At 47.3% G+C, this 13826-nt stretch overlaps 1 protein-coding gene across 7 annotated transcripts in view; it reads right to left on the bottom strand.

The window, feature by feature from the left end:
* THRB (thyroid hormone receptor beta) overlaps positions 1–13466 on the bottom strand; it is a 172680-nt gene extending 159214 nt beyond the window's left edge. For 3 of the 7 annotated variants that reach the window (XM_051610038.1, XM_051610034.1, XM_051610037.1), the window contains exon 1: positions 9860–11035. The gene's annotated coding sequence lies outside the window, so the exon portion shown is untranslated. Of the gene's footprint in view, positions 1–741; positions 827–932; positions 968–9859; positions 11036–13406 lie in introns of those variants that run through there. The other 4 variants (XM_051610036.1, XM_051610033.1, XM_051610035.1 and 1 more) reach the window with 4 other exon arrangements.
* Between the last annotated feature and the right edge of the window lie 360 nt (positions 13467–13826).

Raw genomic sequence — 13826 nt, forward strand, 5'->3', positions numbered from 1 at the left:
AAATGGCTTCGTAAGGCTGACAATTCTCCCTTTTCCTTTTTACCCATACGCTGCCTGATCAATCCACCCACAGCAGCCTTCAAGCCATCCTCTTCTATATTTAGTTAACAATTAACACATTTGGCTCTTTAACTTCACGGATTTCTGTTGCTGTTGTTGCTTTAGAAAGTCAAATAAAACTTCAGTGGATAAACTCGCCACGGGGAAATACCCTCTTATGCTGCAAGCATAAATAAACAAGGAAACGCCGGCAGACGGGCGCACCGCCGACCCCCGCGGTGATGAATACCGGGGGCACCGCGGCTCCCCTCCCTGCCCTCCCCGACGGGCCGCCGCTCGCTCCCCGCCGCCCCCGGATGCTGCGGGCGGGCGGGCGGCCAGCGCCCCGACGGGCCGCCGCATCCCGCGCTCGGGCAGCGTTTGCGCGCTGCCGCCGCTCTCCCCGCCGCTGCCGCCGCTCTCCCCGCCGCTGCCGCCGCTCTCCCCGCCGCTGCCGCCGCTCTCCCCGCCGCTGCCGCCGCTCTCCCCGCCGCTGCCGGCTAAATATAGCGAGCGGCCGGGGAGCGCGGCGTGCGTGCGTGCCTCCCCCGCGCCCGCCCCGCACTCCTCCGGGACGGGGGCAGAGCGGCGCGCCCCGGGACGCCGACCCGCGGATCCGGCACCCCCTGTCCGCCCGGCCGGAGCGGCCGCCCCCGCCTGCGGCTGGTTCCCCCCCGCCGGGCGGGAGCCCGGGCTACTTACCGGCGGAGCGGAGCGGAGCGGCCCGTGCCCCGCGCCCCTCGCCGCCCGCCCGCCCGGGCGCGGTGCCTCTCGCCGCGTCCCTCCCGCCAGCCGCCGTCTGCCTGCGGACGTGACCTGGATTCCCCCCGCCCGCGCCGCCGCCTCCCGCGGGGCCGCGCACACGCCGCGCTGCGCCCGCCCGCCCCGCTCACCTCCGGCCGCCGCCGCCCGCCTCGCCTCTTCCCCGCTTCTTCCCCCCGCCGCCCCAGCGACGCGCGGCGCAGCGCAGCGTTACGCAACGCGCCCCGCGGCCCCTCCGCGCCGCGGAGACAGGGTCGGCGGGAGGCGGGCGCGGGGCGGAGGGAAACCGCAGCGGAGCCGAAGCCGGAGCCGGAGCCGAAACCGCCCCCGGCGGCCACTTGTAGAGCCGCCGGGGCTGGCGCCCGCAGGCGGCCGGGATCCCCCCCGGCTGCGCCGCGGCAAGACGGGCGGCGCCCGGGCAGGGCGGGCCTCGGGGCGCCGCCGAGTCACCCCTGCCCAAGGGCCCCGGCGGGGCTGTGCGGGGACGGGGCGGCGGTGGGACCCCCGGGGCGGAAAACTGCCAGGGAAATGAAAATCCCGTGGTGGTACCGCTGTAGCGTGCGGCCGTGGACCGGCCTGACAGAGGGAAACGGGCGCGGGCAGGCGAGGAGGAGGAGGAGGAGAAGAACCCTCGTGGTCAGCGGGTGAAGGCAGCGGCCTCCGCGAGCGACTTGGCCGCCCGCAGGGAGGCCGTGCCCCGGCCGCTGGCAGCGGGCACTCGGGCTCCGCGCAAACACACAAAGGGCTTTTTGATCGCGCCTCCTGCATCCGACCGGTTTAGCCAGCGCCTTTCCCGGGTGGGCTCTGACAGGGCGCCCGCCTCCAGCCCCTGAGCACGGGGGGCACAGGCGGGTCGAGGTGCCATCGCTGCAGGGAGGCACGAGCGGGGCTCTCTCCTTGCCCCCACGTCTTCGGGTTTGGGAAACCAGTGGCTGGGCGTGGGGAAAGGTGGGCAGGCCACCCAGACGGACAGGCGGCCCCTGCAGGAGTCAACAGGGATGAAGTGGGCTGTAACCACCACACCCGTTCCAATGGGAAAACGAGGACTGATGGCTCTCCGGCCTGCAAAACCAGGGGAAACTGAGTCTCAGAAACGTAATTGCTGTACCTCAGCCCAGCACAAATGCTGCTTCTTGCTCGCAGCAAGGCAGATAGCTTTGGGAGGCTGTACGTTCCCTGGCCTGCAGTCACGCTTGGAAGGATGTACTAGGAAAAGGATGACAGTGCATCCCTACCACCCATCTCTAATTCATGAGGCAGGGAAAGCAAGGAAGAAGTACCCAGAGTCACATTAACAGCTATCAGCTTGAGCGAGTAAGATGGCGTCTGAGGTAACAGGCGTGAAAGCAATAGCTACTTGAAAGACTAAGATCAGTTTGTTTTTCCTTAAGGAATTACAGGAATATTAAACCCTACTTGCAGTTATAAATCATTTAATGCAAATCATTTAATCCAAACAGAATTTTTACAGGCTCATGAGGCTCACTCATTTTGCCAAGAGTGAGTCATGTACAAATAAAATGAAACCAACAAAGAAGAGAGCTCTCATACCATGTGTATGTGGGTGATCCTTTGAAAAACTTGTAATTATTTTTTAACTCTACCACAGCCAGGAAGACAGGTTTGTGAAGTGAGTGAACCTTGATAAACTGAGCCTGTAGCCCACTTAGGTGTAGCTTTTTCCTTCACCCACAATGTAACACAACATGTCCCTTGTCAGGCAGATAAGAGCAATGGTGTGACTAATGTTATCAATAGCCCCTCAAAGGCTCTGGTTTCAAACCAAGTTGTGCACCGATGTGCTAAGGAAACAAAAGACTTAAAAAAAAAAAATGAAAATAATGCTAAGCGTTTAATATTTAGCAAAAGAATGCAGTAGGCAGTTAATCCCTCACTTACGGGTTAGTTAAGGACATGAGTTAAACTTCATTCTTCACTCCCCATGTCATAAATCTGTGCTGCTAAACACAGAGCACAGCATGAGCCAGCGGGGTGGTGATGCACCGCTCTGAAATGCCTAAAATGCAGGGACACAATGTCATGTGATGGTGAGAATGGGAGCCTTAAAATGTGTCATCATCTCTGTCAAATGAAACCAATCCCTACTGCCTTTCACTGACGGCAATGGCAAGTACTTGTGGACACTAGAGAGGTACAGCTTTGCAGTCTGCTGTGATGCTGGCTTCCCGCTACAGACAAAGCATCATTCGGAAGAGATACGTCAGAGTATCTCGAAATGCGCCTCTAGCTACCCACCTACTCGGTATTTTAACAAGAGGTTAGACACTCCTGAGTCCTCACATGAACACAGTTTCACTTCCACCTGCTTGGCCAGAAGATCATACTGCCTATGGACTGTAAGTCCTCTGTGTGCAGAAGTGGAGGAAGAATGGGCAGGAGCTCAATAGCATTTTGGCAACAAGTCAAGGGGCTGGACTTGGGGTAATACAGCTGCCCAGGTCCAGTGTGTGGTGCAGACACAAGCAGAGCAGAGGGTCCCAGATTTAGGTAATCCAGGACCCTAAGCCCTCTGTGACTTTTTCACTACCAATGGCCCCCAACTGTGCCTGAAATGCCAGGCCCACCTGGCAGAAAGGGAGATTCTCTTGTTCCCTTTGGGAGTTTGAGGGTATCTCTGCATGCCTTGTTGCCACCAGCGATGTGCTGTGCCTACCATGCATCGCCATAAATGCATTTCTTACACAGAGACCATGAGATAGGCTTTCAGTACAACTGCAGGACATGCCTCTGAAACCCTGTACTACCTGTACTGCGTGACCTGGAGCAGGCACTGATGAGGGAGGGAGAAGTGGAGTGAGGAAGCACATAGCTTGTACAGCCAGGAAAGTAATGACAACATTTTCCTCCTATCTCAGAACAGAAGTTCAGGTCATCTACAGGCATAAGCTCCCACTGCATCAGTTACCCAGATTTCGTTCACAAATTCAGGACTTAGAAACTTCCTTCAATTAGAAAAGCAACCTAACACTGACCTCAGCACATGATCAAGAGCTGGACCAGGCGTGCATAGGATGTAATCCAGCTCTGAGATGAGCTGGAAGATAATCTGTACTACTTTCAGAGCATAAGGCTCTTGTCAATGAAAGTGTTTTCTCTTTCACAGTTTAACAAAAACACATAACTTGGTACTGTGGTGGATTTCAACTTATTATCCCTTATTGCTCTCAATTTAAATTAACTAACTCCTAAGTATTTTTTGTCTAGCTTTCATACTTTGGGGATGGGCAGGCAGTGAATAATTTTAGTTAAGCTGAGCTTTCTCCTTGTAACCAACATCTTACATCTGCCATCAATTGGCAGAATCTCCTTGCCACTGGTTCTTTTGATTGATTTCCCCTATGGATCTTTGATTTTAGAATGGTTGCTTGGCAAATCAGTTCAGATACAAATGACTTTGTGTTTTTCTCGTAAGTATTACACACCTCATCAGGCAGACAGCACAGGCAATGAAACTGCAAGCTAAGGAAGGAGCTGAATCACTTGACCACCTAGCATGCGCTATCTGGTGTACAGAGTAGCCTTAATCACTGTCTGAAGGAAGATCTTATCTAACATGTAGGTTTTCTTATTTGCAGTTTCTCAGACCTTTTATTTCCTCAGTTCTCTGAAAGGGCACGTACTACAGTGCATGGAAAAATGGCAACTGAAGACAAAAACAGTTATGGTGAAGCAGCCTGAAGTGTCAGTGGTTTAAGATCATTCTGGCTCTGCTGCTTAAATGGGAACCTACCTCAACTTTTGGCAGACAATGAGAATCCAAGTAATTTTGTTTTAAAAACCTGACAAGGAATGCAAAAATCAGGAACTGTGCCTTTCCCTTTTCATTTTGTAGTCTACCAGTAGTGAGCCAGCAAAGCTGGAAAGCATCCTGTGTGGGTCCCTGTTAAAACCACAGATAACCAGCACTTATAAACACAAAAAATCTACTGGGCAGTATATTAATGCAATTACTTTAGAATTAATTTCCATTTATTATTAATTATAGCTGAGGTGAATTGTCTCTAAATGCCATGAAAGACTTCAAAACATTTTGATCTTAAATGAAGGTAGTTGGCCAACCTCCTCTAGTCTTTACATGAGGCAAACATCCACTTCCTGCAAAAAAAAAAAAATGGATAGGAAGCCACTGACACTACATAATGCTTAATTTTTTTCCTCTTTGATTTCTGTTTTACCCTACAGTGTAATATATGTCTGTTTCAAGATTTCTGGAGAACCTAAAAAGAACCTAACATAATAATACCTTGTTTTTGCACAGAGATTCAATTCCATCCTGCCATCACAATTCAAGGGGAACCACAGCAGGTGTATGAAAACAGAAAAAAAGGAACATGGAGAGAAATAAAAATAAATAATGAGGAAAAAAAGCAAAAGAGAGGACAAACTTAGGGGCACAATCTAACCTCCAATGCAGTCTATATCAATTTTTTATCTTCCGTGCAAAACCACAGCAGGTAGTTTTTTTTCAAGTTATACAGGAATGCACAGGGCAGAGGACATTTGTGCTTAGTCCACAAAGGCAAATGAAAAAGGACAAAAAATCTGAACTGAAAAAAAGCCAGCAAGATTACATAATCACCAAAAATAATTTTTAAGGTCTAAACTGAAACCACAAAGTATTGGAGACAACAGTCTTAGCCATCCTACAGTGAAGCAGGCTTCTAGACTAAGCAGGAATTTCTGCATATTCTCCTTTTTATTGCAAAAGTTGCTTTACTAAAAAAGGCTATTTGGACTGTCATCAAAGGATGATGCAGAGGTTCAGGAAAGTTCAAAACGGATCAGACAATCTATTGTCGGTAAGTCTACCGATGGCTAGTAAACATGATGATGCAATCCAGTGAAATCTCTGGCTCCGGGAATTCCAAAAGCTTCCGACTGCCAGAAGTTAGGAAATTCTGCACTTGTCCTACTACTTGCAGTCTTTCTGCAAGCATCCTCTACTCATCAGTTAGTCAAAGGCAACCAGGCTAGATGGGCTACTGGAGTAAATAAAACCAGTGGCTAACACTTATGCTCTGAAGAAATGATCAAGGACATTCTTGTCATATTATGCTTCCTCATGTGGTGATCCAAATCAAAGCTCCAAATTTCATAAAAATTATAGTAGGCCTAGTTTGAATTTCAGAAAAATACACAGAAGCAGCAACTCTACATTCATAAATTAATGTCAAAATTAGATGACAAATTACAGGCTTCATTAGCTCAGAGTTGTAGAGCTTCATACTGAATGGGATGGACAAAAGGTGAGATGGGCACACCAGTAAGGACAGCCCATCAGGCAAGAAGAAATAGCATTTAACTGTCCTGTAGAGAAGTCTCTAATTTGGAAGGGTGGGACAACACCAAAGGCTTTGCACACAGTCCCCTTTCAGTGATGGATAAGGGACAACTCTTTCAAGAAGAACCAAAGCTAGAGTGCAGTACAGAGGGAAGATGGCTACAAGTCCTTTTGAAACCAGATCCCTTGTCCTAAATGGCTGAGGTTTCAGTTAAAAGTTGAGGGCTTGGAATGGCTCCTGCAGTTGGCATAATTATAGCTGGGTTGCTCTGAGGGAGAGCTAAAACCCACTGGGAGATGCTTAATTTTGGAGGTCTGACAGAAGCAAGAGCTTTGCAAGTTCTCTTTTTCCTAACCTAAGACCATATGGAGCTCAACTACCAGGTAAGTGGGTGTAATAATTGAGGGAATATGCAGCTCATCGTATTCTAAATCAACTTGTTCTTCCTAAGTGAGCATTACTGTGGAAAACATAGCAAGAAACATAGAAATCCTGGGAAACAACCTCTACCTCTAAGTAAAAATAGCAAAAACTAGGAATTGAGATTCCACCTTTCCGTTAAAACTCAGAGCAGAACATAGAAGCCTGGTATCTCTTCTCTGGAGAAGACGACTTCTACTCATTTGCATAAGTGACAACATGACAAATAATGCACCATCATCTTTCCATTCATTCTCCATCTCCTGTTTTAGCAGCATTTTGTTAGGCTTTATTTTAGAAAGCCTAAAACTTGGAGTGAATTAGGCCACTTTACCATTTTATCCAGAATCCAATGACAGTTGGATTTCTGGAATAATTCAGAGATATGCACAGAATTTTCCTTAAAGTATTTTGGTTCCTAAGTTCTCTTCAAAGATATGGAGGAGAAATATTACCATGGTGCTAGCAGAAAGGCTCTAATGGTATCATGCTATAATTCCATTATTTCAGAATGGCTGTTGCCATTTTTTGCTCCGAGTGTAGCACATGGTGTAGAATATATACCTACTCAGTGTAATATGTAGTGCTGGTACAGTTCCAACAGTGATATTTCAGTAAATGCCAATTTAAACACAATTTGCCTAACATACAAGAGGAAAGCATCTCCTGAGCATGATTATGGGCTTCATGTTGTGATACTTAAGCTAATAGTGTCTGAAAAAAGGATCAGCCCCGTCCCTGCCAGGAAGATGCTTTGGAGGCCAGCTTGAAAAATCTCTCTGCCAAGTTTAGTCAAAACTCCAGCTTTTCACCTGACCTTACCTGGTATAAACACACTGCAGCAAAGTGGCAGTGTTCCGCAGTGTGCCTAAATCTCTTGTTTGATTTATAAAAAGTACAGCAAGTCACAGTGTAGCACTCAGCAGTGCTATACTTTTTTATAGTTACCTGATCAGCTAAAACTCAAACCCACGCAAATTAAAAAGCTAATTACAACCCAAATGTAATGACAAGTATTATGGAAACACCTACAGATCCTATGTGGTGCACTCAGACCCACGGCTATGAACTCCTGGAAATTAGAAACAGGTGCTACCATAATACCTGGGTATCTTGTTTCTTTAGGATACATCTGAATGGGCAAAACATGAACAAACAAGCAATGGTTGAGACAGGTAACTAGCTAATTCCAACATGCAGGGACCTCCTGCTTGTTAATTTATCCACTCTATCCAGCCCTCTGACTATAGAAAAAACTATCCGCCAAATCTACATTAATGTAGTAAGGCAATAAACAAATTAGAAATGCACAGAGACAGGCTGAACAACTTGCATGTTGTTTTTAAATTATCTTTATAAAACGAAGAACTTGGGGAGGAGCTGGGAATGACTAGAAACTGATGAAGGCATACACTGCCTGCTTTTCCTCCCTCCAAACGTCTGACTTCATTTCTTTCAATTCATCAGGTCTTCAGACCCAACAAGAGCAAGTGCTTGCTCTCTCTGAAGAAAGCTGGCACCCTGAAGAGGTAATAAACCCGAGAAGGAATTGTACGTGTTGAAACCACTTTTTAATGTTGTACCGATTTTTTTAAAAACAGTAACTTGAATTTTGCCCAAAATGTCATTACAAAACAGAACCAAAGTGCTCCTCCACCCTAACCATAGAATTCCTGATGCAACATGATAGTCATCTAAAGGGATTCTCTAGAAATAATGTGAGTTTACTGTTCATTACAGTGCCATGTTTCATCATTCAACATTGAAAATGCCCATTAATAAAATGGCATTCATTGGTTTTATAAGAATTCCAGTTCAAAATCTTCTTTTTGGAACTCCAGTGGATCCTCCAAATGAGCTTTATTAATCATTGACGGAAAACTGGCAAAATCCTACCCTGTACTTTGGCAACCTTTCAAAATGTCCAATTAGGTCAAATCAAGAAAGCCCTAGAAACCAATTACAGCAGCACTTCTAAGCCAAAAAAACTCACTGTACTCTGAAACAACTGCAACATTATAGGAAAAAAAAAACAAAACAGCAACACCAAACACTCAATCACAATCTGGTTCTGCACCTGAAATACTACCTCCATAGAAACGTGCCAAATAGCCACTCCTTCAGCCACATCAATTAATGATATTTGCTCACAAATCTTCTTTATCAGTGTCATAAATGTCACCAAGCAGTTCACCAGAAGGAGCAGTGCCAGCCAGTTCCTTAATCTGTCGAGTGAACACTTGCTCCCCTTCAGCATTTTTCTATACATCTCACCTTCAGTGCTCTGATTTCACATGTATACAAAACCTTGACCTTTTTATGAGTTTCATGTCTCCTGTATCTCACCTGCATGTTTGTACAGTAGCAAATATGTTGACAATGTGATAAAAATAATCCTGGCAGCAAGAACAATAGCGACCTTTATCTAACTTCTCAAGAATGTGATCTTTGCTTCTGCAGTACTACTGCACTTACAGCCATAAGTGCTGGTGGGCTGTCTGAGGTGCGTGTTGCTGCCAATCCTAAACCCACCACCCACAGTTAAGAATTAATTAGGACTTGAAGATGCCAGAGGGAGGCAAAACAAACAAAAATAGCATTTTAATTAACTGTAAACAATAATTAAACTTCTGCATTATGTTTAGCATCTGCACATTTCTAGACTTACTGCAGTGACTGGCTCTAATGAGATCATCCAACTAAATCCCAGAAGACGGGACAGATCTCAGATCCTAAATACGTCTCCTATTGTATCTCAAAATGGTAAATAATTCATACATCCTTATTGTGAAGTCCAGTAATAAAAAATGCAAACAACAACACTGTAAAGGAACCAGAGATCCATATAACCTGGTCAGACTAAAGGAGAACAAAATGTGCACACATATAGTAAGTAGATTTTGAGTTTCCTATTCCAGATGTACACTTGTTCTGCAATTTCATAACACAAGGGTCCCTACTTTACCATACATAGTTATTTAGTTTGTTATTTTTTATTTACTTATTTCCAGTTCCCTTTGTTTATTAACCTGCTATTACACTAACAAAAGTAAGAAAGTGGTGTCATACAACATTCTTTTGCCAAAGTCACGGAAGTGATTTCCAATGCTTTTCATTCTGAGGCTGTTTTAATTACAATGTTGAAACCAAGAACCCTCTAAGTTTTTTCCTATCTATTTTAGTTACCCAGTTTTCTCTGCCACTTGGATCTTCAGCTGGCTAGTTCACAAACTGGATCTCATAAGTTCATCTCAACACAACTTATTCCCTCAGTTTGTGCTTGAAACACGTAGCTGTCATTCAGAAGTAAAACGTCTTAACAAAAATCTCCTTACCTTCATGAGGAGGACAGGTAAACTTCCTGAAGTTTTACTTTACCGTGAGCTTGTTCAAGGGTAACCACCAGGACCTAGCCATACAGAAGAAAGTCAAGGGTTTCTCTTGCGCCCATCTCTAGAAACCTGAAGCAAATAATCTGTCTGAAGTAACCACGCGGCTTTTGTATTCTCCAATTTCCCAAAAACGGCTAAACTGAACCTCTTAACATTTATTAACTAGAGCTAAAACTTTAATTCACAAAAGAAAGATAACTAAATTCATTATACCATATATATCATGCACTCAGTATTACGGCCCCAAATATCTTGTTTGAATTACATACACTACATGGCAGACAAATGAAATGTTTTAGCTGATATGTTGACAGATTTGTGTGGATCCTTTTCCTCCTCCCATTGTTTGTTTACTCATCCATTAACCCATCAGGAAGTGCTTGGAAGATGCTGCAAATCGCTATCCTTCTACCAGCTTGAGTTTCATAGGCTCCTCAGGTTTCATGTATTGTCCTTTACATTTTGCTAAAGTATTAGGTACAGAAGATTAACTGATTACAAATTATATTATTAATGTTTTCGCTTCCATAGCACATGTTTTGAGATGCAAATTGAAGAATTGTAACAGAAGTATTAAGACTTTCATAAAAATTGACTGGTATGTGTTAAGGAAGCCAAGGTCAGACCTAAGTGTAAGGTCTATGTCAGGATGTATCCTAATGTAAGGATATATTTTGTTAGAATGACTGTCTTTATTTATGACTGATTGGAAGTGTGGCTGAATTGTTCTGTTGACTGGGGAAGGTCAGGAAGTTTACTCCATACGTCTTGGTTTTCCTCCAATGTTTTTTACGTCACACCTTTTCTTTAACTGTCTATACTCTCATAACTGCACCACTTCACTATTTTTATCTTTCTACAAAAGCTTTCCTTGCATTTTCCTTTTTATTCATGTTGTGTTTTCTTGTTTTTCATTTGTTTGGGTTTTTTTTTCCTGTTATGATGGCAAACACCATCTGACATCCCCCAGTTCAGTTGGGGTACATACACCATTCTGTATCGGCTGTTTTCCTGCTTAGTTATTTTCCCTTTCCTTGAAAAACAGCCCTTAGCACATTCAATAATTTATCAGGTTTCTCCAGTGCATCTTATTTTGCCCAGAAAATCAAACAGTAAGATCTCAGGGCTTGGGGATCTGGTTTTATCTGCCAACCACATAGCAAAACTAGACCATAGTTCCCTAGAACAAGATTTGCATCCCTCCCTCCCAGATTAAATTCTCCAGAAAGATCTGTAGCAAATGAGCTACCTACTTATGCTTCGTTTCACACTCTCTTTTCCTAATCATTTTCTACAACTTTTCTGCAAGCTGCCTCTCTTTTTGTGCCTTTTGCTGGTTGATCTCCTGATCTCAACAATTCATGTGATAAAAATAAATTTATCTCATCGCTTTCATCTCATCTGCTTTCTGAGTAATACTAACCTGTATCTTTTTTGTTTGACTCTTCTAAGCTGGTAAGCTATCTCCAATATTACCTTCTGAAAATGTTTCTTATACCTGGAGCACTTCAACTTCTTTTTAACAAGAGGTTTCTATCATTATCAAAGACATCTATTTGGATTTTACCTTTTCCCCCAGCTTTTTTTCTCAAAGCTTCTCAATTTTATCCTCTTCCATGAAAATAAAGCATTGTAGGCTCCCTTTCTTTTTTCTGTGAGGCCTCATTTTTAAAGAGAGTTCCTTTTTAAATCTGAGACAATATGTCTTTCTTCATTCCCCTAATAAATCCTGATACCGTTTCCCAAGCCTTTTTTACTTAGAAAGCCTTCTCATTTATCCTGTTCAAGCTTTATCTCAGTTTATATTAGAAGCCGTATATTTTCATTTATGTTTATTGATTCAATGAAAAAGACCAAGACCTTAAAATTTTGCAGCCCAACATGCTGCTGTGCGTTGAATTCTTAACCTAGTCTTACCCCTTTTGGAAATCTTTCTTGCATAGATAGACTCTACTAACTTTTTTTTAAAGTATCTTTTTGCTTTCTTTTGCGACTGGTTTAGTGCCTCAGTCCCCTCCTGTATTTTCTTTCAGGTGTAGTTTCTGAGGAAAAAAAATCTTTAACATGTGAAAAAGCTCTGATTTAACTATCCTATAGATAAATTCTGCTGTGCTGTCTTTTCATCGAACCTCTTTCTGCTTTTCAGTGCCTCCTGATTGCTCCAGGGCACAACCAACTCATACTACACGACCAAGCAGAGCATCCCTCTGTGACAGCAGTGCTCACCTCACATCATATGGCAATATTTGGACCTGGGAAAGCCCCATTTTCTCACCAGAACACTGCTTTTTGAGCACAAGTTACAGGGCCATTTCTTTATTTGCCCAGAGGTGCTTTCCTCATCTAATAATAATAAATGAATCTCATCTCTTTATAACAAGCCTTAGTAAGCAAGAGCTGATCCTGTCTTCCTTGCCACTCACGTATTTTGTCACCGTTTTGGTGAGAGGAAGCTCCGCCCCTAATAAAGATTGTGCCATGACAGAGATGCAAGACAGAGCCAGGACATGCAGCCTCTTCGCAGCTCTGCCACCTGTTGCTGCAGGACTTAGGATGTTACTCCATATCCCTCTGTTTTGCATTCTCCACGTAACGTGTATTCTGTTTGTTTACATCTCTCCTGCAGAAACATCCCACAGAACTCACTATGCCACTGAAAATTTTTTCCATGAGGCACCGAGTTCACTCGACTAGGAGGCCAGTAGCGCCTACTCTGTAAAAAATACCGGTTAATTATCTTCCACAGTCACAAGGACGATTAACAGTGTTACTACATTCTCAGAGCGGTTCTTACAACTTGTCTCGATGTGCCAGCTGGTCACTGAGCACCCTCTGGAAGGACAACCCCACCCAGGCGCTGCCACCGGTGCCCTGAGCTCCGCAGCGTTTCCCAGCCGGCTCCCACACGCACCGCACCGGGCAAGCGGCGCGAAGCCCCCGGGAAGCAGCCCGGCCCCTCCTCCCAAGTCTCTGCAGCTCCCAGGGGTGAGGGAAAGGGATGAACTCTGCTGAAGCAACAAACAACGACGTAGCCCTTCCCGGACCCCGTTTTCCTCCCGTGTAACGACCAAACACGTCTGCTAATCCGAAGGGCCGGGGGACGCTCAACATTTGAGGCTGCCCTCGCAGCTCCAGTCCTCGCACCCGCGCTCAGCCGAGAATCCCGGGGCCAGGAGGGGAGCGCCAGCGCAGCCGGGAAGGGGACGGAGCCGCATTCCCCCGGCGGCAGCACACCGGGGCCTCCCCGCCCCACCGGCAGGCCTGGCCCCGGGCTCCGGGGGTGCCTCCATCCCCCGGCGACGCGCCCCGGGCGCAGGAGAGCGGCCCCGGCCCCCGCCCGGCGGAACCCCCGCCCGGGCTTCCCACCCCACCCGGCCGCCGCTCCGGCCCCGCCGGCCACGGGGCTCCTCTGGGTCCCACCGCCGCAGCCGGCGGGGAGAGCGTTCCGGGCGGCTGCCGGGAAAGCGGGGAGGGACGCGGGGACTCTCACCTGCCACAGGCGAGCGCCGAGCGGGAGGCGCCGGGGCGGCCGCGGCGCTTCCTGCGGCGGGAGGCGGGCGCTGTCCCCGGCTGACCCCGCGGGGGGGCGGCGGCGGCAGAACGCGAGGCCGAGGGGCCGGGCCGGGGGGGCCGAGCGGGAGGGCCCAGCGCCTCTCGGCGGGCAGCGGGGGCGGCGGGGCCGAGCGGGGCCGGGAGGCGCGGCGGCCGGTGGCGGCCCCGGCGCTGCGCGCTGTCATGGCAGCGCGGCCTGGCGCGGCGCGGCTCCCGGGGCGGCCCGGCCCGGCCCGGCCCGGCCCGGCCGAGGGGAGTCCCGCTCCCAGCCGCCGGCGCTCGCCCCTCGGCGCGGATCCCCCTCCGGCTGGGGGGAAGTGCCCGCACCCCCGTGGGGCGAAGCAGCCGCGGGGCTGGC

The sequence above is a fragment of the Apus apus genome, chromosome 2, assembly GCF_020740795.1.
Source record: "Apus apus isolate bApuApu2 chromosome 2, bApuApu2.pri.cur, whole genome shotgun sequence".
NCBI classification, from domain to species: Eukaryota; Metazoa; Chordata; class Aves; order Apodiformes; family Apodidae; genus Apus; species Apus apus.